This window comes from Phalacrocorax aristotelis, chromosome Z (assembly GCF_949628215.1).
Source record: "Phalacrocorax aristotelis chromosome Z, bGulAri2.1, whole genome shotgun sequence".
NCBI classification, from domain to species: Eukaryota; Metazoa; Chordata; class Aves; order Suliformes; family Phalacrocoracidae; genus Phalacrocorax; species Phalacrocorax aristotelis.
Genome location: NC_134311.1, coordinates 75485631 through 75508054, shown reverse-complemented (window position 1 = coordinate 75508054; position 22424 = coordinate 75485631).

The following is a 22424-nucleotide window of genomic DNA, read 5'->3' as shown; positions in this document are numbered from 1 at the left end:
AGGTATTAACTTTCATTGAGCATACACAGGCTATGTTTTTCCTAGCTGGGCTTTTTGCAGGTTAACAAGAAGTTGTGCTGGACAGAATCTAATTAGATCCATAGCCCTCTTGTGGGTTCATTTTGAAATCCTGTTACCCAACTTCAGTTTCCTGATTCAGCTCCAAATGAAAAGGCTGTCAGAAGTCTGCCAAGTAGGGTGCCAAGCCACCAACAAGAACTTAAGCACTAAGACTATTGCATTGTGGGAGCTCACAAGTTACGAGAAATGAGATAGTATGAGATATCTGCAGCAAAGCCATGGTGCCACAATCTCATTTCCAAAAATTACTTTCTCATAGGAACCATTACTGCCAGGGTTAAAGGAGTAAAATTAGGTTGAAAAAATGTGGATTAAAAGATGACTGAATGCAAATTTTTCCCCTCTTTGGCTTTTATTTTATTTTACTTTATTTTGTTTTACTTTATTTTATTTTTCATTGCTGTTTTTAATTTGGAGAATTGTTTCCTCAGCTTAGCCACAGAATAAGTAGAGATTGAGGGAAGGAAAGTGTCCCTTTCTTCAGATAATATCATGAAATAAGGTATATATCATCCAGATGATTCACATTTATGAGGTGAAAATATTTTTATTCCTTAAGAACAGATTGCTTTTCCTGTTTATGTAATAAGAAGCAAAGTGGGGAAGGCAAGGCAAGGGAAGGCAAGGCAAGGGAAGGCAAGGCAAGGGAAGGCAAGGGGAACACTATTGGCAGACATGGAAGGGTTCACTTTGGGGATCAGGTTGGGTTTTTTTTTTTTTGTTTTGATTTGCATTTGTTTCTAATTAGGGCTGTTTTATCTTAATTTATTTTACATAATTCACTTTTACAAGAACTTAAATCTCTGTTAATATGACCTTGTTTCTAAGTTAACATAGACACTAATTCCATATCCTGTACTTGAAACAAGATCAGACTAGCTTTAGGAATTCCCAAAATGCAACTCAAGGGTCCCAAAGGAACCATTTAATTGCAGACATCTAATTAAACATAAAATTGTTAGATATACCTTATATGAAGTTTAAGTAGCCTCTAGCTTGTTGTCTCCCTAATTCAGTGGCACTCCATGAACAAAACTTTGACAATCTAATTAATAGTCTCTCCAAACTGTAACATCTTCAATCAACAAAGAAAAGATGTTTCTATTTATATTTTCTTAATCTAGAAAATATATTTTTTGACAAATTTCCAGAATTAATTTCATAACAAAATTTTTGTTGACTGAGAATCAAATTTTGGACAATTCTAACAACGGAACTCCTTGAAATTTATCTCTCACATATTTTATTATTTACACTGAAAGAGTTTCTATTAGTTATAAAGGTAAATAAATAAAACCTCATGAAACCTCACTGGAACTCTACTATGAATGATCTCTGTGTGAAAATTACTTTATTCTATTTTTTTATCATGTTTTTCCTTTGGTTATCTTTGTGACATTTGTTTATGATTTAATGATTCATAGTCATTGTCATGCTTGTAAGAAGAGTCAAATCTGTAGCACAAAGAAAATTATAAGCAGAGAACTAGAAAAAGGGAAACACTATAGTTAGCAGCATTTCAAAAGAAGTGAAAGACAATTGCAAATGGAAGCTCAGAATTGAAACAGTGGGAAGACAAAGGTGAAAAGACCTAAACTAGAGGGAAATGGACAAAAGAAATAGAAAAATAATTTTATATTGGAATGAAAGAGAAAATAAACAAATCATGAGTTAAAATCATGCAACTCTTAGTCATGAGGAACAGAAGAAAACTACAGATGTAACTACAGATTTTTGTATGTGTGTTATATTAGTTTATATAAACATATATGTATATATATTGTGATTGTGATACCCAGGTATGCACTTCATCAAGTCAGCTTTCAGATATTTTTTCCCCTTGGTCCAACCAACTCCACCTAATTTAAGGACCACTTATGCCTCACGGAATTTGTGCCCACATGTCCTTCTCCCCCACACCCTGGCTAGGTCTTGACGAACTCCTTCTGTGTTCCTCCTGATTTATTCTAGGAATGAAACCAGGCCATGACAGACACTAGCTACCTCAGCTCTCTGCTTGACCAGGGGTTAACGATTCAAAGAATAACATTTTAGGCAGAAACCACTCAATAATGTTACCATAGCCACATACACAATCATTTGTGCTCTCACCACTCTGGAACCACACCTTTGTTAACATTGGCTTTGATTCCTACTTTATTTCCCATACACAATTATTTGTATAGAGTTGTGCATATAAATATATAAATCAAGACAATTTAGTTATTCACTGAATTCTTTGGCTTTGACTACTGTAATTTCACTGAATCAATGATGAAGTGAAAGCTGGATGATGTAATAGATTGAAGATAATAGCCTGATCATGAAATATCACAAGACAAGTAAAGCAAACAATATTTCTGCAAGATATAATGAATGAAAAGAGTGACTTATCAACCCTGAACATTCTGCATCATAGGTACAACATAAAATACTTCTCCAAGAAGTTTATAGAAAAAACAGACATGCAAACAAACAAACCCACCTCTTTTAAGTAGAGAATGTATAAAATCTGCAGTTCTAAAATTGCATCTCAGTTAGTTGCAGGAATCGTATCATAGGTGACTATATTTAGATGCCTTTCAAATAGATTATGGCAGAGTTACCTTGGCAGAAGATTATGTGTCCTCCTGGATCATCTCAAAAAACATTCTCAATTTTCATGTACAATCTTTTCCAACAAGTTCTTTATTCTTGAAGGAAATTACACAAGTTATTCTTAGGAAAACCTCAATATTTAGCATGGGAAAACAATGAAAATAAAATTCAGATGCAACTTCCAACGCTGTCATTGAGAAACTTTCTCTCATTGGACTAACCCAATTAATTAAAAAGTTCTTTGGAAGAGGAGAAAAAGAAGATGTCAGAACTGGTAAAGTAGGGTATGGTTAGACCTGAACTGTCTTCTGAAAATTATAATTTTAAAGTAACAGAGTATGAATTTTGTGTCACCTGTATTACCAGAATGAGGGAAACTATTCCCAAGCACTCTTTCCCTCTGCTTACAGAGTGCTGAACAATGCTCATCCAGGGCCGTACGTTTGACACAGATCTGTGTGCTTTCTGATTAAAATGGAGACATCCTGACAAATAAGAGTCTGTGTATGGAGACCGGGAAAAATATCAGATTACATTTATAAGATCTGTAATCCACAGATTTAGAGCCAGCAAGGAACTGGCTTGTCATGTTAACTGCCCATTAGCTTTAAAGAAAATAATAACTTGTAAAATAGGAAAAAAAATTACAAAGATGAGGCAATCACATACTGACAACTTCAAAAACTGGCTTCACAAGACATGCCTTCTGGTAGAACTCTGGCAGACCCAATGTAATGACTTTGCCATGGCAAAGAATAGTTATTTAACAGAGCAATATTCACTCCATCTACCCCCTGCCACCTGTTTTCAGTCATACTTTAACAAGCAAGAGAGGAAAATCTCCCCATTGCATGTGGTCTCCTTTAATTTCTTTCTTTACATAGCAAACAGTTCGGTTCCTTTTTAGGCTAGCCTTGTGCCTTGTTAGACTTTCTAGACCTTAATGTTCCCTTGACTAACATGCTTGTAACCAGGAAAGAATACAAAGAGAGAGACCTGTGCTGGAGCAGTGGCTCCATCAGTCTCTTATTAGAAATTGGAGGACAGATCCTGTTCTTCACGCTTCTGTAAGAAGAGTAGCTCCAGAGATTTCACTCAAACTGCAGTGGTGTAAATCTAGATGAAAATTTGTTCCTCCGTGACAGCAGCTCTAAACTTAATAGAATTGTGAAGATTGAGGGGTTAAAGTAATGAGTTCCTCAACAGTTCACCTCTTACTGCCAAGTATTCATTAAGCTTGTACTGGACGTCTTAGACAATCACCTCTAAAGTCTCTGACTTTCTGGTGAGGATACAGTCAATCTTCACTGTAATGTCCTCAAAACTTATATCTCCGAAATGTGCTTTCATTAGATTGCTCTACAAATCACCCCTTTAAGACCAATTCTAAATATGCTTTCTGAACTGTAGAGTGATTAGTGCTGAATGCAGTACTTTGGGTGAGGTCCTAACGAAATACACTGTATTTCCTTAACAATAATTGAGTTGAAGGCTTTAATATAAGGGGGTTTTTATTATTAAAATAACTCTCATATCTCTCTCCAGGTCAATATGCTGTAGTAGCTTCCCATTAAGCAGATATTATGTCCTTTTATTACATTCTCCGAGACTCATTATTCTGCATTTATCTGCATTGAATTTGCTATCTATTAGCTCAAGTACTTAAATGATCTAAATCCTTCCCTACCTGACTGTATTGTTTCTCACGGATGACCTTTCCTCCCAATTTAGTATCATCTGCACACCAGAAATTTTTAGTTTAAATAATATGCTCTGAGTCATTTAAGGTACTGAAAAAGCTGTGGTTCCAACACTTATCCCTGCGGTACCCCTGACACAAGTAACTTTGCTGAGGCTTAAAAGCATAACTCAAAATGTGCTATCTCACCAGCTGCAATTTAACAATATGGCATTCTCACTTTGAACGAAAGGTAAAGTCTTGCTTAATATGTATCTAGTTTTTATAAAGAGTGTTCTGGCTTTCTTGAAAACAGATGGTTACCATTTCTAAAAGGCTTCAGGGCATGTCTACACTATGGCTGCAAAAAACCTGGTGCTTGCTAAGCACTGAGGGACAGCTGGGGATGTGCACTCTGATCCAGGGCAGCCAAGCTGCAGCCACTCCAGCCACTTCAAGCGCCTCTGTACAACACCATGTTTAAGTGTACAAAAACTTTGTTGCAGTATTGCTTGAATGTGGCCATGCTACTCCTGTGGATGGGTTTGTACCCCTGCCCAGCTCGGTGCTGCACATGGCTTATGCTGGTTTGTTAGGACCTAAAATCTCACTCCTTTGTACAGGGTGGGTTTGCCAGGCGAGCTACAGAAGGCATAAAATGAGGATGAAAGCTAGGATGCTGGCAGTGCAGTCAGTAATCCATACAAACTTCCTGTGCTGGTTTTGGCTGGGATAGAGTTAATTATCTTCATAGTAGCTAGTCTGGGGCTGTATTTTGTATTTGTGCTGAAAACAGTGTTGATAATACAGAGATGTTTCTGTTACTGCTGAGCAGTGCTTACACAGAGTCAAAGCCTTTGGCTGGGGGTGCACCAGGAGCTGGGAGGGGTCACAGCTGACCCCAGCTGACCCAAGGGATGTCCCACACCACGTGACCGTCACGTTCAGCATATAAAGCTGGGGAAAGGAGGAGGAAGGGGGGGAATGTTCAGAGTGATGGTGTTTGTCTTCCCAAGTCACCAGCACATGCAATGGACCCCTGCTTTCCCAGAGATGGCTGAACACCTGCCTGCCTGTGGGAAGGAGTGAATGAATTCCTTGTTTTGCTTTGCCTCTGTGCATGGCTTTTGCTTTACTTATTAAGCTGTCTTTGTCTCCACCATGAGTTTTATCACTTTTACTTTTCCAGTTCTCTCCCCCATCCCACTGTGGGTGGGGGGAAATGAGCAAGCATCTGTGTGGTGCTTAGTTGATGGCCATGGTTAAACCACAACACTACCCATGAGGAAGGCTAAGGCTGAGGGCTTCACACTGCTTTACTTTTCACACCTGATTGAGATACTTAAACATAAGTGTCCTCTGGCTTCCCTGATGGTCAAGGGGGAAGACAGGCCCACTCAGAAGGCACCTGTGGCATTAGGACCCCTCACCCTGACTGTATATGTCCCTAAACTTCCCAAGGTAAGCAAACAAAGTAAAATATTGAAGTTAGGGAGACAGAATATTTCTTTTTTTGAATGTCTTTGGGAGAGAGATTGTGGACATTGGTGCAAAGCAGGAAGGCATTCCTGGTGTCTCTGTGAAGACTACAACAAAACCAAGGTACTGTGAAAGATTGGTTTGTCTGTCACAAGCTGATTTACCTATGTTGAGCTCTGTATTTTCATAGTTGGAGCTGTCTAGAAAGAGAGATTACCTAGGTGTCTCTGTATTACAGTCTTCAGTAGAAAATTATTAAAAGTTTCTGCTTTGTGATTTGGCACAAGTAAGTTTGTCAGAATGGGTGAGAAGATGTGCTAATATCAAGTTTTACAGATGGAAAACTGACACTTTGGAGGGCTGGGCTGAAAGGGTCTCTCAAGGATTTTTGGCCAAGTACCAGCTCAGCGCCTTGCTCAGAAACCCACTGTGCCTCCCCAGGGGTGTCAGATGGACTCCTTCCTCCTGTGTGCTGGGACTTCCCTCTTCTGCTGTAACCCAGTCTCACAAAGGTCACTTCTTATGAATAGATTTCCTTAGCTCTCCTCTGCTTGGGGTTATTGATTCTGATTACTATATTCTAAGGGGCCAAGTGGTGCGTAAGGATTTTCTTACCCTTGGGTATTGGTTACACCCCCAGCAATGTATGTTTGCTGGGGCTGGAAATTATAGCCCTCTCTGAGGACAGTGTGTTGCATATACAGCCAAGCCTTACGTTTTCCTTGAAAAGGAGGGGGAAGGAGGTGCTGGTGAGAAAACCAACAAAAATACTTCAAGAGCTGTATTTTACTTTAGTAATTGACGTGTGTTTCCAAAACTTGTGCTGATATTTTCCACTTACTGTATTTTTGTCTTCCTGATGAAAAATAGGTTGCTATGACTGAGTAGATTTTATTTTTCCTAACAGCAGAAAAAGAACCAATTGTGTATGCACAATTTTAAGTTATTTAAATTGCATCGCCCCAAAAAGTGATTATTTTCTTTCCCTACAAGGCGTTCCAATAAATTTCATGCAGTCAAGGCAGACTTAGCTACTTCTTTCTTTGGCTTTTTCACTTCTCTGTTCCCCCAGGGTGTTCTGTGATGATTATTTCTTTCTGTCTTTATTTTCTCTCTCCTTCTTTCTTCCTTTCCCCCCCCCTGTTTTTTTTAGAACTCGTTTCCCTGAGGGAGGCTGCAGCAGTAATGCTGAAGCACTGATAAATGCAGTGGGGGAAAATCATCAGTATTTGATGGCGTCACAGTACTAGCATGTTGGATAATCTGCTATCTCACTTATATGGCATGAACCAGCAAGAAAACACAGGCCAGAAATCTCTATGTTTGTGTGTGATTTTATTAATTTAAAAGCTGATTCCATCTCTTTCATGCGAATACTATTAGACTATTTTAGGTGAAAGAAAAGACATGGTCTCATGGGGCAGGTATTTAAAGCCTTTTGACACCTCAATATTTCAAATAACATTTGAAAATGCTTAATCTTGAATTTATAAAGCCCTAGAGAATGAAGTCTTCCTTTCATTCACAACATAAGTCATAGATACCAGTGATAGCACACTAGAATATTTCCAGATAAGGAAGGACCACCCATACAGATGCTGGGATATATTTTATAATTCATGTCAGCTTACACCCTGGCTTTTCTTTTGATACTGTATGAAAGAGGACACATTTCATTCACGTTTTTTCTGACACAGGCTCTGTCCATTAGAAAGTTAGTGAAACTAATAAACTTACTTCATTTAAAGAACTCTGAAGATATCATATGGTAGCAGTTTTCAGGAGGATAATTGTCACTGATACTTCTCACAGACATTCAACAGCAGATAAGCTTCATCTTCACTCGTATTCACAGCTCTGCAGCTCATCATCTTTCTCTCTTTTCCTTCTTTCATGTGTAAAAGTATAGAGGGACTTCAGCCTGTTCAATTAAAGAAAATTATTAAAAGACCTGAAAAAATCTGAAAACTTCAAAATGAGTTTTTCTGGGGTTTTGGTTGTTTTAGTCAGACTACATAAGGAAGCCGATAGATAAACAGACAAGTACATTTTTTTTTCATTATTCCTTAGTTTTCTCCCCAAAATGCCTCTTTTTTTTATTTTGGGATTTTTTAATTTATTTGTTTCTCCTGTATTTTGATGGGGGGGCTGATGAAAGGGACAGCTTTTTATACCTCTGGCAGTAACTGCTTGGTCTGTGCCATTATAGGTGTCCATACTCACATAGCTGTGTTATTCCCACGTGAACTCAGAGGAGCAGCTACCTATATCTCAGCTGAAAAAGGAGACAAAAGACCACAAGCATGCCTACCTCAATAGTTTCACTCATCTCACTTGAAAGCAAAAAATCCGGAAATATTTTAGGAACAAATAATTCAAATTGTAATGGAAATAGTATGAGGAAAAATATTTTTTGTAAATTAAACATCTTCTGATTTTCTTTTCCATCTCCGTTGTAATTTAAAATAATTATTATATAAAAATTTTTACATCATCAATTACAACTGCTATATTTTAATGAAAAGTGTTTATCCTTTTAAGGAAATTACTGTTAAGCAAGCAACCTTTTTATGCTTGGGAGTGAAAAAAAAAACTTTTTTATTTGCTGAGGCTGAAGATTAAGGATTTGAACTTGGTTATAAACTGAAATAGACTTTAATACATTTTATACTGCAGTTACCAATGAGACCTGAATCTTGTTTTGAGCTTTTAGTGACTAAATCTTGGTTCCAGAAGACAAAGGGAGTCAGGCTTTTGAGGCTCACAGATAAAGATGAAAAGAAAAGAAGTTAAAATTTTACCAATATTTTCTTTCATCTTCCATCTTAAAAAAAATAATTTTTTTTTTCTCCAAAAATGGCTCTTGATTTTCCACTGATATTTTGATGAAACACTCAACTGAATAGACAAATATCAGAAAACTCTTTTTTCTTGGAAAAAGGGGACCAGCTTTCCTATGCAAAAATGTAATATAAGTTGCTGGTATCTGAGGCATAAACTAAAACTTGCTGAAGTCAATGAATATGAAGTTATTCATATTCAGAAGCTGTCTTTTACATAGTAGCATTTCCTTAGCCCTGTAATAATACAGATGATATAGCACTAGGAGGTAGGAGACCTGAGTTCCTTAGCCTAGGAAAAGTTGTTCTTGCAGAAATTCCACCTCAGAAGCCCGAACTAGACTTGAAAGAAGTGTTTCCCTCCCCTCCAGACGAGTTGCTGTGTAGTTTTGCATGCATGGCTTAAAGGTCCAAAAGGAAGTCTGAATTTGCATCCAAGGAGCATAGCTGAGAAGGGGAACTCCGCTTCCTGGAGGGCTCACAACTGCTCAATTAACTGAATAATCACTGGATGAAAACAAAGACAAATTTAGGTGTGAACCAGCATTGAGACCCATTTCTTCTTTTGGCCTTCCCACCCACTGGCAGACTTTTCTAATTACACAGCTGGAACCACAGATTGACAGGATCTGTACGTGTTTCTCATGCAGCTGCACACCAGCCTCACTACAGAGGAGAGGTGGATTACAGCTTCTTCAGCATACCTCAGGCCCTGCTACTACATTTGGGTTTTGTGGTGAAGTAACTGCTGTTTCAAACACCTCTTCATCAACCCTAGTTCACTTCTGGGACACAGGTCAGGTGATTATTTTGCAGCTATCACATAATATATAGATATATGCCACATAATAGACAGCACCACCATTGTAGCTGGAAAGAGTTAGCCAAAGCCTGAGAATACTTAGCATGTCAGGATGCAATGAAGACTTAACAATTTCAGTGAAAAATTTCCATAAATAGGACATAAGTATCTAAGCAGTCAGTTCAGTAAAGGCAGAGATGCTGCTGACAATCTTCCTAAAATAACCTTAATTACCTGGGAATCTTCCTCCTGAAACCTTCAATAGATAGGGTGTCTCAGGTGTCTAGGCAGTTTAGGTGTTTTCTTTCTAACTTTGTTTCATTAACGTCGGAACTGAAACTCCACCAAAATGTCACTTTAAATGCCTAGGTGGTTAGCTGAATGCCTGCCTAAGTATCTCAAACAGACATTTAGGTGCCTGGACACATATGTAACTGTCTTTAGAGACTAAAATTTGGGGAAATGCATCTTGATGATAAGGGAGACCGAAGAGAGATATAGAAAGGCTAAGTATCTTCTTATACCTGACTTTGACAGTGAGTTCCTTTAAATTTTACTTTGGGGAGGGAGGATTCTCTCAATATATAAAAGAAATTAACATCCTGCAACCTATAAGCAAATACAATGAATATTACTTATTCATTGTCTTTTTTTTACAAGTGTAGAAAGGCCTGATTCAGATCTGGTCTGATGATTAATTTTAATAGACGCAGTGTGATTTTAATTAGTTGAGGTGTTGATTTTATCCCTCTTGTGAAGTATCTTGCTGCAGCGAATAAGAATCTTAACATGACCTGTGCTGAGATTAAGTAATATCTCTTCTAAAATTTTCTTTGTTTTGTCCTTTGATTGATCTGTATCTGTATCTAATGGATGCAAACGAGTGCTTTATTTCAGAAGGTATTAACTCAGAAAAATTCTATGTGATTTTTTCTTACTAACAGGCAAAATTTAAGGATTCTATTGGGCTATATGGACAGTACTTCAGAGTCACTATAGTCTTCCATGTAGAGGGAATTTTTAGTTTGTAACCTGTGTTTTTCTATCCCCTGAAAATATGGAAAAGGATAGGATTGCCAACAGCTTACTGGACAATTTGTGGCATTATAAGCAAGAAACCTGATGTAAGGAGAGACAAAACCCAACCAACCAAATAAGAAAACAATTCTTCCTTCCAAGTGCCACTGAAGAATGTATCCTACCTTGTGAATCTTCCATAAAGATTTCAGTACTTTGGTGTCACTTGACAACTTTGATGTGCCATAAAGCAGATGACTATCAAAATTTGTCTTGCATTTCCACCTTATATGTATTTGTTGTTATGCTTGTGTTTAGGACACATAACTCTGTAAAAGCACTAGTTTCAAGATCATCACCAGAAAAGATGTAGTAGACATTGACAGGTTTGGATCAGAATTTAAGATTTCCTGACAAAGAAAACCCTGTGCTCATAAGTGTTGTGATATTAAAGCATTCCTGAGAACTGGTAGGATTCTGGCACTCGAGCAGTTAAGTCAGTCCAACACAGGCTGAGTTACACACCAAGGTAAAATGTAAAATAAACTGCACTGAAACACATCTCATCAGCACTCAGTATTATTTATGGAGAGAGCCTGGCATTCCAGCGGGTAATACTTCTGTTGTTTGTTTAAGTAAAGTAACTAATTTGTCTCTTTAATAAGAACATTATAGATATCCTGTGAATTTGTATGTCAGCAACACTTCGAAAAGATGGTGTGTGAATAGACAGACTGACTGAGAATAAACTACTAAGAGCTTTACTCTGTAGCTAGAAAGATGAACCTGAGGGTAAAATATTTCAGAACTATTCTGACAACAATGCAAGTTTATGAAATGCTTGTGTTGGGAGAAAAAAAGATTATAATAATACTCTGCACATGAGTTGCACTTTTCACCTGGGAAACCTAAAGTATTTTTCAGACATCAGCACTCCCAAGAGGAAGTTATTCTACAGATGGATGAACCAAAGTACAGGGGCATCTATCACCTTTCCGGCTCCCTTTGGTGTAAAGAAGACTTTTCCACTGGACAGTAAATGATGCCTTATGTTCTAAACTGATTTTTAAAAAGAAAGAAAGAGAAAGAAAGAGGGGGAGAGAAAGAGAGAAAATGTATTTTAAAGTTTCAATGAACTATCAGAGTTGTGGATTGGTTGCAATTTAGCAAGACTAATTTTAATAAAAATGGTTGGAACTGTTTGCGGGTTTTAACTTATTTGTATAGCTTGATCTTGATTCTATCTAAGCACTTAAAACAAGATGCACCTTGTTCCTCCACTACTTTTCTTGTTGCTGTGAGGGTAGCTTCTCTGATAAGTGATTTTTAAAGCACCATATGCACATGTGTGTTAACAAAACCAGGAATAGAGGTCCCAATGCCTGGACAACTTTCTCTCACCTAGTACTATAAATAGAAGCTACTTTGTTTTTTATGTTATTATTAATAGAACTTTTATTAATTTCAAATCTTACAAGATTTTTACTCAAAAAAACCCCAAACCTACTGACCAGGAAACTGCTATTCATTCTTTAGATTTAATCATTCTGCCAATGGATTAGTAATATATTACTTTATGAGAAGAAGGCAGCTGTAGATCGTAAGATAAGATAAACCAGAAGATAGACTCAATAAAAATGACATGCTTTGAACTTATATTTCATGAGGTAGTTCTGGAAGTTCCATTAGCACAGGCATTTAATCAGACTGATTAACAGGTGTATAATCTGATACTACTAACTCTCCGCCCGGTTCCCATCTGCTTTCATGATTTGTTATAAAGTTTGATTTATGGACAAAATTGCAGATGTGGAAGTTTGAAGATTTGAACCCCATATTTTTGATAATTTTTGGATTTTGTTTGTCTGTTTGCTTGCTTTTAGGAATGGACTAGTGCAATGATGCACACGGTAAGGTCCACATCAAATAGAGCCTGGCCTGAAACTTCTGTAGGAGAAACTGATCCATAACTCTGAAGTAATAATACCAAGCAATACCAAAGGACTTTTGCTTCTATAGTTTTGTAAACTCCTTAAATTAAGGAAACCCAGATCGGCTTAGTCAAACATATCAGATAATATTACTGAGAAGAAATCATCCTCTGCAAGGGAAGGTATTCTTTACCTTGATCCTACCAGTTCAGAAACTGCTTTTAGGGGGTTTCTGGTTTAAAACATACTCTGTGGGGTCTCTTTGATGTCACTGAGAAAGTCCCTCTGTCATAATTTCTGAGGTTTGATTTCTAGGTTTGTTCCTTGCTTAGAAGAGGAGTTTCACCTCTCTCTGAAGTCACATAGCAGGGTCTCATCTGCCAGTTCCCCTGCCACCTCTTCACCTCCAAGCATGTACAAACACACCTGGATAGAGAACTGTAGCCATGACTGAGAAAATTCTTAGCAAATTATCTTGTGTCCTCCCAATGTGCTGGAATACTGGAGCATATACAGTACAGAGTACAATCAGTTGTCCATTACATTGGGATGGATCAGAGTTAAGGGACACACGCTGCACAGGCGGTCAGTGCCTGCAGAGATATCACTAGAGTAGTTCAGAGTAGCTACCTATACTGCAGTTACTGTACTTACTTTCACAAAGATTAAATGTCTAAAAGAACAATAAAAATGTTAAGAATAATTACAAAATAATTTATTCTAATGGTTCCTTGCAAGAATACATGGAAAGGATAATACTTAACACAAAGTACAAGGAGATTAAGGTCACATCTACCATAATGAAGTAAGGTTTTAACAAGGCAATACATTTGCTTGCAACTTCCTTCTCCAGGTTTGTGGTAGTACCAACTTGATTGCACAAAAAAGGGGGAAGAGTGCTTTAAAGTTATAAACTTTTTATGGAATTATTTATGATGATACCTGGCACACATAGATTTGTGATGAAAGCTTGAGGTTTCAATATGGCTATTTTATGTTTTTGACTGTAAACAGATACTCAGTTAGATCATGTGTAACATGGTGTCACAGGAGCTAAGCATATCCTGGGGGATGTGGGCCATGGGGAGTCAATCCCCTTGAGGGTCTGGCAGCCAGGGCCCGTCCCACTGCCCCAACCAGGGAGTGGGGTACCTCTCTGGGCACAGGCATGGGTCAAGGCCAGGCCAGGACATTGGCCCATGGGTGGACCTGGCTTGGTGGGGCCCATGGCAGGGCTGAGCAGGGCTGTGGGGAGCTGGAAACCAACATCCAATGGTCTTTCTGAGGCAGGGACTGATGGCCCCCAAAATGGGGTCCTGGAATGTGAGCAGGGACAGCAAGGTGCCTCAGAGTCCTGAAAATATAGATGATCCCTCTGTGGGTCAGAATCTTTCCAGGTAGGGATGAAACCTCTAAATCTTACTGAGAGATAAGATGATCACTTATCCCAACTACCCTTCTGTTTCACAGCCCAAAATGTGATGGTGCTTGTGGTCCATTGAGTCTTTGCCTGAAGTTGAAAGAAGAGAAGTTATACAGAAAAGAAAGTGAAAATGTTTCAGAATCAGTATGTACCAACATATAACCATAGTTAAACTGCCTCATTTTCATGAGTTTTTACTTTGATTCATTTATCCATTTTTTATGCCAGTGAAGGAAAGCAAGAGTGGCTCCCTACTCTTCTCTCTCTGAAATTAAAAGGCAGTAAATTTTAAACCAATAAAAGCAAATGTTGTTTTGTTTTCGTTGCCTTTTTTTTTTTTTAATGTTGCTGATAGTCAACCTGAATAATTCACTGTCAGAGGAGGTCACCAAAGGCAACTGCAATATCAGGACTTTAGAAAAGGTCTGAGTAATTTTATGGCCAGTAATAACAGTTTTGCCATTACAGAAGCTAAAAAAAATGTTGGAAAGGTCACCAGTCTTCATGCTTCAGGGTCTGGATGATCACCTGTAGGGTCAGGACAAAACTCAGTATTGCAGCGTGCTCACCCGCACATACATATACGTGCACACAGTACTTTCAGAATTACCCATTAATAGCTGGTAATAAGTTACCAGAGAAATGCAGTGTCATAATTTTGTGCTGGTTAGTATTTATACTTATCTTGTCATAGGAGACCTTCCCATGTTTCATAGGAAGATGCACTCAGATACTTCACATCATAGAAATATCATGCATATTTTACAACAGTGATTCAGATTCCCTTTTATATCAGAGTCCACCTGAGACAATTGAAAATGGATTATTTTCTGCCAGGTTTGCTCCCTCTTCTCCTCCATCCTGGGGTAGCTGCTGACCTCTTGTTCCCTTGCCTGCATAAAAGATATCCTCAGTACTTCCTCAATGTACAGGATCATGGTGTAGGGGCCTCTATTCCGATCCTGTAGAGACCAGTACAAGTATAGCAGTGCCCACCATACCAGCTAAGAACCATTTTATTATTCTGCTGTTGGCAGACTGTACTCTTTACAGCGCATTTCTTGACTTAGAGATCAAATGAAATCTGAGTTTTGAGCTGAGAGGGAGGAGTCAAAGCTTAATCTGACCAAATGGAAGAGAAAAAAATCTATTCAAGTGAGTCTGAAGCTTCACTGGAATGTCTTGTAACCGGAGATTTTCATCCCCAGCATGGGATCAAGTGTCTCATATTTTATGAAGGAAAACCCAGAATACAATGTTCTCATGTAATCAAATCTACACAAAGTTCTTCGAACCATTTCAAGCTGATTAGATGACTCAGCTCACATTTGGTGGAAGATAGCTTAGACTTGTTATTCCTATTTAAATTCATTACTTTCTACATGGGCTAGAGCAGTATGAAAATGTGAAACTTCAGGAAACCAGTTATGACTTCTTAGTATTGTGAGCTTCTTGAATACCTCAGTCCTATTTTGTGTGATCTTTTACTGGCTTCCTAAAGATTATCAAGACAAGTTTGAGAGTGAGATACTTAGTGTTACTGATCTCAGCCTCCTAGCAAGACGGTCACTTTTCCAGCTTGAGAATCTTGGTCGTTGGCTTACACCACTTTGCATATTGAAACTGGATGCAAAAGGAGGTAAAACTTTGTGTATTTTTTTCCAGATATCAGCTAAAATTGAAGCATAAACATGACTGAAAAATGAAGGGAGGTAAAGTACAATTATAGACAAAGTCTCTTTTTTACTTGTTAATTTATTTACTTGTTTATCAAAAGATGAGGATGTTTAAGTTGAAAAACTCCAGTGAGTAAGTCATTGTTTCTCAGTCTCCAGACACCTTTGGACAGATGTGTTTCTGACAGATGCACAGTACAGTAATTAACATAAAGGCAACTCAGTCATATTTAATAGCCTGTGATAAACAAGAACTTGATCTAGACCACATAATCATCCTTTCTATTTTTATCCTATGGTTTCCCTATGATTTTATCTATTATTTCCATGTTCATAACTACCTATTTAAAGTCATTCTTCACATACATACATGCATAACACAGCAGATATTCAACAGAAAGTAAATATTTTGCAACAGGGGAAGAAGAGTGAAAATAGGGGGAAAAAAAAACCAGTACAGATAGATCCTCCTCACATCATTTCACATACTCAAAGAAGGTGCTCAGGAGAGAGCACAAGGAAAGAAATGTAGCATAACAATCTGTGTGGGAAGGAATAACAGACAATAAAATGTCTGTTAAAGAACTGGGGGAGCCTCAGAACTCACAAAGGACACTAAAATGACTGAGTAAGATACTATTGTTTCTTGTTTTATTTCGTTTGAAAGTAAGGGGTATTTATTACATTGATGAGTCTGCAATATGTTCCTTTGGACTGATTCATGAGTTGCATTTTGCTGTATGTAGAAAACAAACTTACACAAAAAAATGACCTTCTGCCTACTCTATTTTCCTGTGATATATCTGAGAATAAGATTAGCTGAAACATCATAGGCACAATATCTTAGAAACTAAAGCTGCTTTTTCTGAATACAAAGCAGAGGTATTGCTGGATGGGCTAGGTCAAGGAGACTGAAAGGGTACTATCTGACGAAACATAGTGGAGAATCAACATCTGAATGAGACCTCCTTGGCCCTCTTTATAGTCAGTGGAGAGAAAATGGGACAAGGAGAACAACACCCCTCCCCTCCTAAAATCAGTGCATTCTCTCAACTTTTTTTTTTTTAATGGATTCATCTGTATACATCAGGTATGTAGATGTCTGCAGCTGGTTTAATCACATTTGGAATATAATACTTTTTATTTTCTTTGCTGAGTGATCATGTTTTGTGTGTGTGTCTGTATCAAATATACACTCTCTCCCATTCCCCTTCTATCCATCAAAAATATCCTTTTATACAATTGTTTGATTTCATCCAAATTAAACAGAAAAAACAAAGGTTTCAAATACATTCTTTCATATGCTGCTACAATGCTGTTGATGCTGGGAAAATACACTGCTTGAAAAGACACAGTTGTCATACTCCCCTTAGTGAAACCCTCAGATACTCATACTTTATTAAACATCAGCGAATTCACATGGTGAAAGTAAGGGAGAGAGAAAGAAGAAAAGCTAGAAGCAGGTATTTATTAGCTCTGTTACTCTCTGAACTAATTATTTAAACATTGTGTTTATCTTTGACCAGGGTTTAATGGCAGAGTATCTACTCCCTTTTAAAGTAAGCTGCAAAACTTGTAATTGATACAGAGGTTTCAAAGACCTAATTTCTAATGGGCTATCTTTTAAATTTGGAAGTAGTGTCTTCCTGTCAAGATTAGAGCACTGATAACAAGGACTATTTTTTATAACATATCATTTTTATATACAGGAAACTTAATTCTCTAGGACCAACTTTCTGACATGCTTTCACTGTGAAGTGTTGATTTTTTTTTTTTTTTGAATGCAGAAGCACAGCAAAAATCTTTTCACTTAAGAAAGAAACAAAGGGAAAATCTCAGGTACGACATACAGTGTTTCTTGGGGTCTCTTAGATGGTCTTATTAAAAGGAAATGCAACATGAAATAATGCCCTTTGTTACGTGTGTCTGTATGGAATGTGTATGCGTCTGTCACACATCATCAGGTGAACTATCTTGCTGCATAACTTTCACCTTAACGCTTAAAAACTACATCCTATATGTTACATATTAAAACTGATTACACTGAAATGAGGATCCAGCTCAAAAGCATAACATTTTTTAAGCCTGTTCAATGAAAATCCTATAGTCTAAGTTGCAATCAAATCTCTCAGAGGGATTAGGCAGACACCGTTTTAATTTATCCATTCCAGAGTTTGGTGCCAAGAGTGCTACAAAGATGAAAATAAAGAAAATGCTAACTGTGCATTTTTTGTTGTTGGAGGTGCTGCGGCAGCAGTCTCAGAAAAAGGAGGGAACTGCTCTGCTACCTCAATCCCACACACACTGAAAGCCCATAAGAAGCTGGATTCTCACATACTTTTGCCAAATAACTGGATAGCAGCTGAAATCCACCAAGTGCAGCTTTGTATAAAGAAAAGAAGAAAAAGAAAAAGATAAAATAGCAGATGTTTGGAATAGTGACTGTACTGCAGATTACTCTAGTGTAGGGGGTCTGAAGAATGGAACTAAATATTTTTGGAGTGCGTTGCAAGAAATAAATAATGATGTAGCTCTTGGTAAAGCACTAAGTTGGGTTCTCTATTTGTAAATGCTTCCGTCTCCTTTGTAGACACAGATTGATTCTTTTGCAAATGCAATGTTAAAGTTCAAATGGCAAAATGCATTTGGAATCTATCTTCAACTAGTTCTGCTGAGATGAGCACACAAAGGTGTCCTTGTTAGATCCTGGCAGTTGTTAAAAGACTGAGACTCTCACCTGCCATCAGCTACGATCTGATCCAGGGCTTTGCAGCTTCTGTCATCCTTAGGTCCTCTGCAAAATAGGTGCAGTCTGCCTCCATTTTGTTCAGATGATATATCACACGGAGACGACATCCATTTTGCACTTGCGTTATTGATGTAAATCTACAGTAAAGAGCTGGGTCTACAGTCATTAGAGTGGTCAAGAGCATGATAAAATTTATTTTGGGTGATGGCAAGGTATTTGGAAGCTACTGAGACAGCTGGCTTGTTATCTCTCTTTGGACCAGCCTTACTATGTTTAATGAATGGTAAGCTGTTGTTAAGGCGACACAAAATTGGTTATGCTGCTTATTCAGTGCACCACAGTAACATTTTTCCACATGGGGAAACGTACAATTACAACAAAAACGACCATGATTAGCAACTTAAAGCAGGAAGCACAATTTGCATGCAAATATATTTTCCTATGTCTGTATGGTTTTGAAGTCTGCATTTAACAAAATATTTGAAGATATCTATAACTTAAACTCTGGAGGTAATCCCCGTGATTGTGTCCATCTATATTCCTGTAGCTGTTCACTTGATTGGAAGATCCTCTGGAGATCAGATCCCACTGAAATCAGGAATTTCATTCTCTGTAAGTCATTCCTCTGTTAAACTAATCAGCTGAACTTTTGCCAAGGAAACATAAGGTTTACAGCTACAATTCCATGGTCCTATAAATCTTTTTAGTAATTAGGCAGGAATTAAGTAACTATGGTATATCAATATTTGCATGTGTTATCTATTATTTCCTTCCTACAATATTAGTTACTCTTCCAGAATATTAAATTTTGGTAGTCTTATTGAAATATATTTTTTACGGAATAATTTTCTTTAGAAAATATTCAGTCACTAATATATGTTCAGTTCCTGCATCTCACGTGAAATTTGTGTATGTACAATGTGTGTGTATACTTATTTGCATACACACATATATTCATTTATGTTTATGTATGTAAACATAAAAATGTTCTAAAACTAAAAATAATCCCTCAATAACTTAAAAAATGCTGAGAGAAGAAAATGACTTAAAATGAAACTTGCAAAAGTGCAAGCAGCTGCTATGAGTGTTCTGCAATAATTCATATATTTTATTGTTCTGTTTTGTTTTTTAGATAATTAGTTGGTGGCAAAGGAATAATCATGTTGCATGAAACACTGTGAATTTAATTTCACAATGAAAGCTGTACACTGTATCTACTGTGAGTTAAAGGGACAAACAAAATCTGTTAAAGGGCCAGACTCAAAAGAAATTTCATGCCCACAGTACAGTTTTGTTTTGTTTTCTATCACAACGTTCGTCTAAATTTTTGTAGTGTCAGAAGTAGCAATGCAAAATTTTTATTTCTGTTTATTGAAATGTTAATTTTAAAGTTCTGTCTAACATTGCTTTGATGAGTCAAATGGTCAGTGAATGATCATTTTGAAGGAAATGTATTTCAGTAGAACTCATGATCAAGCAATTAATACTCTTATTGCTTTCAATTTTACTATTCCCCTGAGTATTAACGTTAAGTTCTTGTGCACATTTCCAGGTTCAGACCCACCATTGTTCTGAAGGAGTGAATAGCATCCTGCTGGTGGAAAAGAACTAGAAAAGAAAGAAAGAAAGAAATCTCTGTTTTTTACAGGCGATAATGCAAAGACAAACAAAAAGCACATTCACACACAAGAGAACCACATGAGTCCTAGACGATAACAGTTAAGCTGAATTTTCACATTCCTTTCTTTTCCCATTCGTGGTTTCAACAGTAACTACAGTCTTTCTGTTTTGATGTCACCAGCATTTTAAATAACACCTATCAGCAGGCAGTTCATAGCGAGCTCCACAAAGAAAGTAGTTTCAAAGTTGTGCTAAAACCCCACCAGCTTCTGAAGCACATTTGTTTTGTTAAGTGATGATGTATGCTCCGGCGATAAGGATCTCACACACAGGGAGGTAGCTTCAACAGACAGTTGTCATGGTGTTATTTTCTATGGATGGCTTGCTTGTTCAAGTTAAAATGTCATGTCTCTGTAGTTTTAAGGGAGGGCAGGGGGCACGTGTCTGACCAATATGCTGCAGCAGGGTGGAAGTCTCATTTGCCTGAAGCCTGAGACGCATACTCTTAACTCTTCAAATGTCACTGCAGCCTCCAAGAGGCAGGTAATCCCTGTGTGTTTACTGTGCACACTCTAGAGCAGCGGCATCTCTCAGTTATCTCTGTTTGCAGAGTTTGGGTGGTTTCCTTAGACATTTCTCATATTGGCAGATGAACACTGGCCTACAAACTGATCAGTTCTTTTCTCAACCAAGGGGCTATATGTTTATTCCATGTTTGAATAAAAAACAAGGCTAAGAAGATGTTCACAAAAGTATTTTTCATCATGCCTGATTCCAATTCTACTCATAATCACACTTTGGCATAATTTAGTTTTACACACAAATGTAAGCTCTGTTGAAGCAGAGCTGTCACCATTTGCAGGTGCAAAAATCATGATGTTGGGTCCCAAAACCAGTACCTCTCTTCAGAGATCTTTTGCTTAAATTGGTTGATGCATCCAGTGTAAATCTAAGATGTTTTTCCCCTAGCTAACAGGTAGTCAGTGCAGTGAAATTGCCCACACACAACTTGACAGCTTAGAAAGAATAGATAACCAGATTGCAATCTTTGTTATGCAGACTTGCCTGCACAACCTGATTAGATCCGTATCAGGAGGAAAGACAAGGCTGTGGGAAGGGACAGGGAAAAAAAAAGAAAGAAGTATGAACCAACCTTTTTTTTTTTTTTTTTTTTTTAAAAAAACCTTCCTGGTTTAAAAAGTCACCTTCCTGGTGACTTACAGGATCATAGAACAGTTTGGGTTGGAATCATCTAGTCTGACCTGTCTGTGGCTGGGACATCTTTAACATCTCAGGTAGCTCAGAGCCCTGTCCAACCTGCCCTTGAATGTTTCCAAGGATGGGACATCTACCATCCTTCTGGGCAGCCTGGGCCAGTGTCTCACCACCCTCAAAATAAAAAATTTCTTCCTTATATCCAATATAACACTACCCTTTTTCAATTTAAAACCATTCTCCCTTGTTCTGTCACTACAGGTGCTAAGAATTTTGTCCCCATCTTTCTTGTAATCTCTCTTTAAATCCTGAAAGGCTGCAATAAGGTCTCCGTGGAGCCTTCTCTGCTCCAGGCTGAACAACCCCAGCACTTTCAGTCTTTATTTATAGGAGAGGTGTTCAAGCCCTCTGATCATTTTTTGTTGCCCTCCTCTGGACCCACTCCAACAGGCCCCTATCTTTCTTGTCCAGGGGACCCCAGAGCTGAAATACAACAAAAGCGTAGATACTTAAACAGTGCAAAGAGGTGTCTCCTTGGATTTTCCAAAGCACTAGAGCACCAATAGATTCAAATCAACAGTTAGACCTCTGAACACATTGGGAAGTCTCACCAAAACCTGCTTGTTTTAGACACCTAGACACCTAGACCAGGTCTGCCCTGAAACTCCAGAAACATAACGCTGAAGCTTTACTCAAGTCCACAGAATCAAGTTGACTAATTCCTACCCAGAACAAGGCTTCCCTATTCTCTTACAGATTAGTATTTTAAACACAGTTCCCCTTATAGTAATTCTGTACATAAAAATGCTTGGTGTACATCCCTTCTTTGGGAGTTATACAGCTTTTCCTATTAAAACAAATAATTGATACATCTAACTGGTTTCAGCAGGGAAGAAAAGAGTAGGTGGTCTCATTAAGAACCCTTGTTTCACAAGAAAAGCATTTCTCATTGTCTTTACCCAGTGATATAAATGACCTTTGCCATGGAACTGATGAATGTATAAATCTTTCATAATATATTTTAATGTCCTGCTGGTAGTAATTTTTATTATAAAGCAAAACAAAACAAAAATATCTGCAAACAAGAAATCTATTATTAAAAGCATACGATCCCTGCACTTTTATGAACAGGAACTTGAAATGTTTTTTTTTTGTTGTTCTCCAAATCTTATGTAGTAATAGAAGCTCACATTTTCTTTATGTCCTTTTTTTTTTTTTAATTGTCCAAACAGCAGGCTACCTCCTTGTCCCACACAGTGTTATATCTCCAAATGAAGAGATGATGCTGGCTTCTCACTCAGATGTGTCTGTCAAA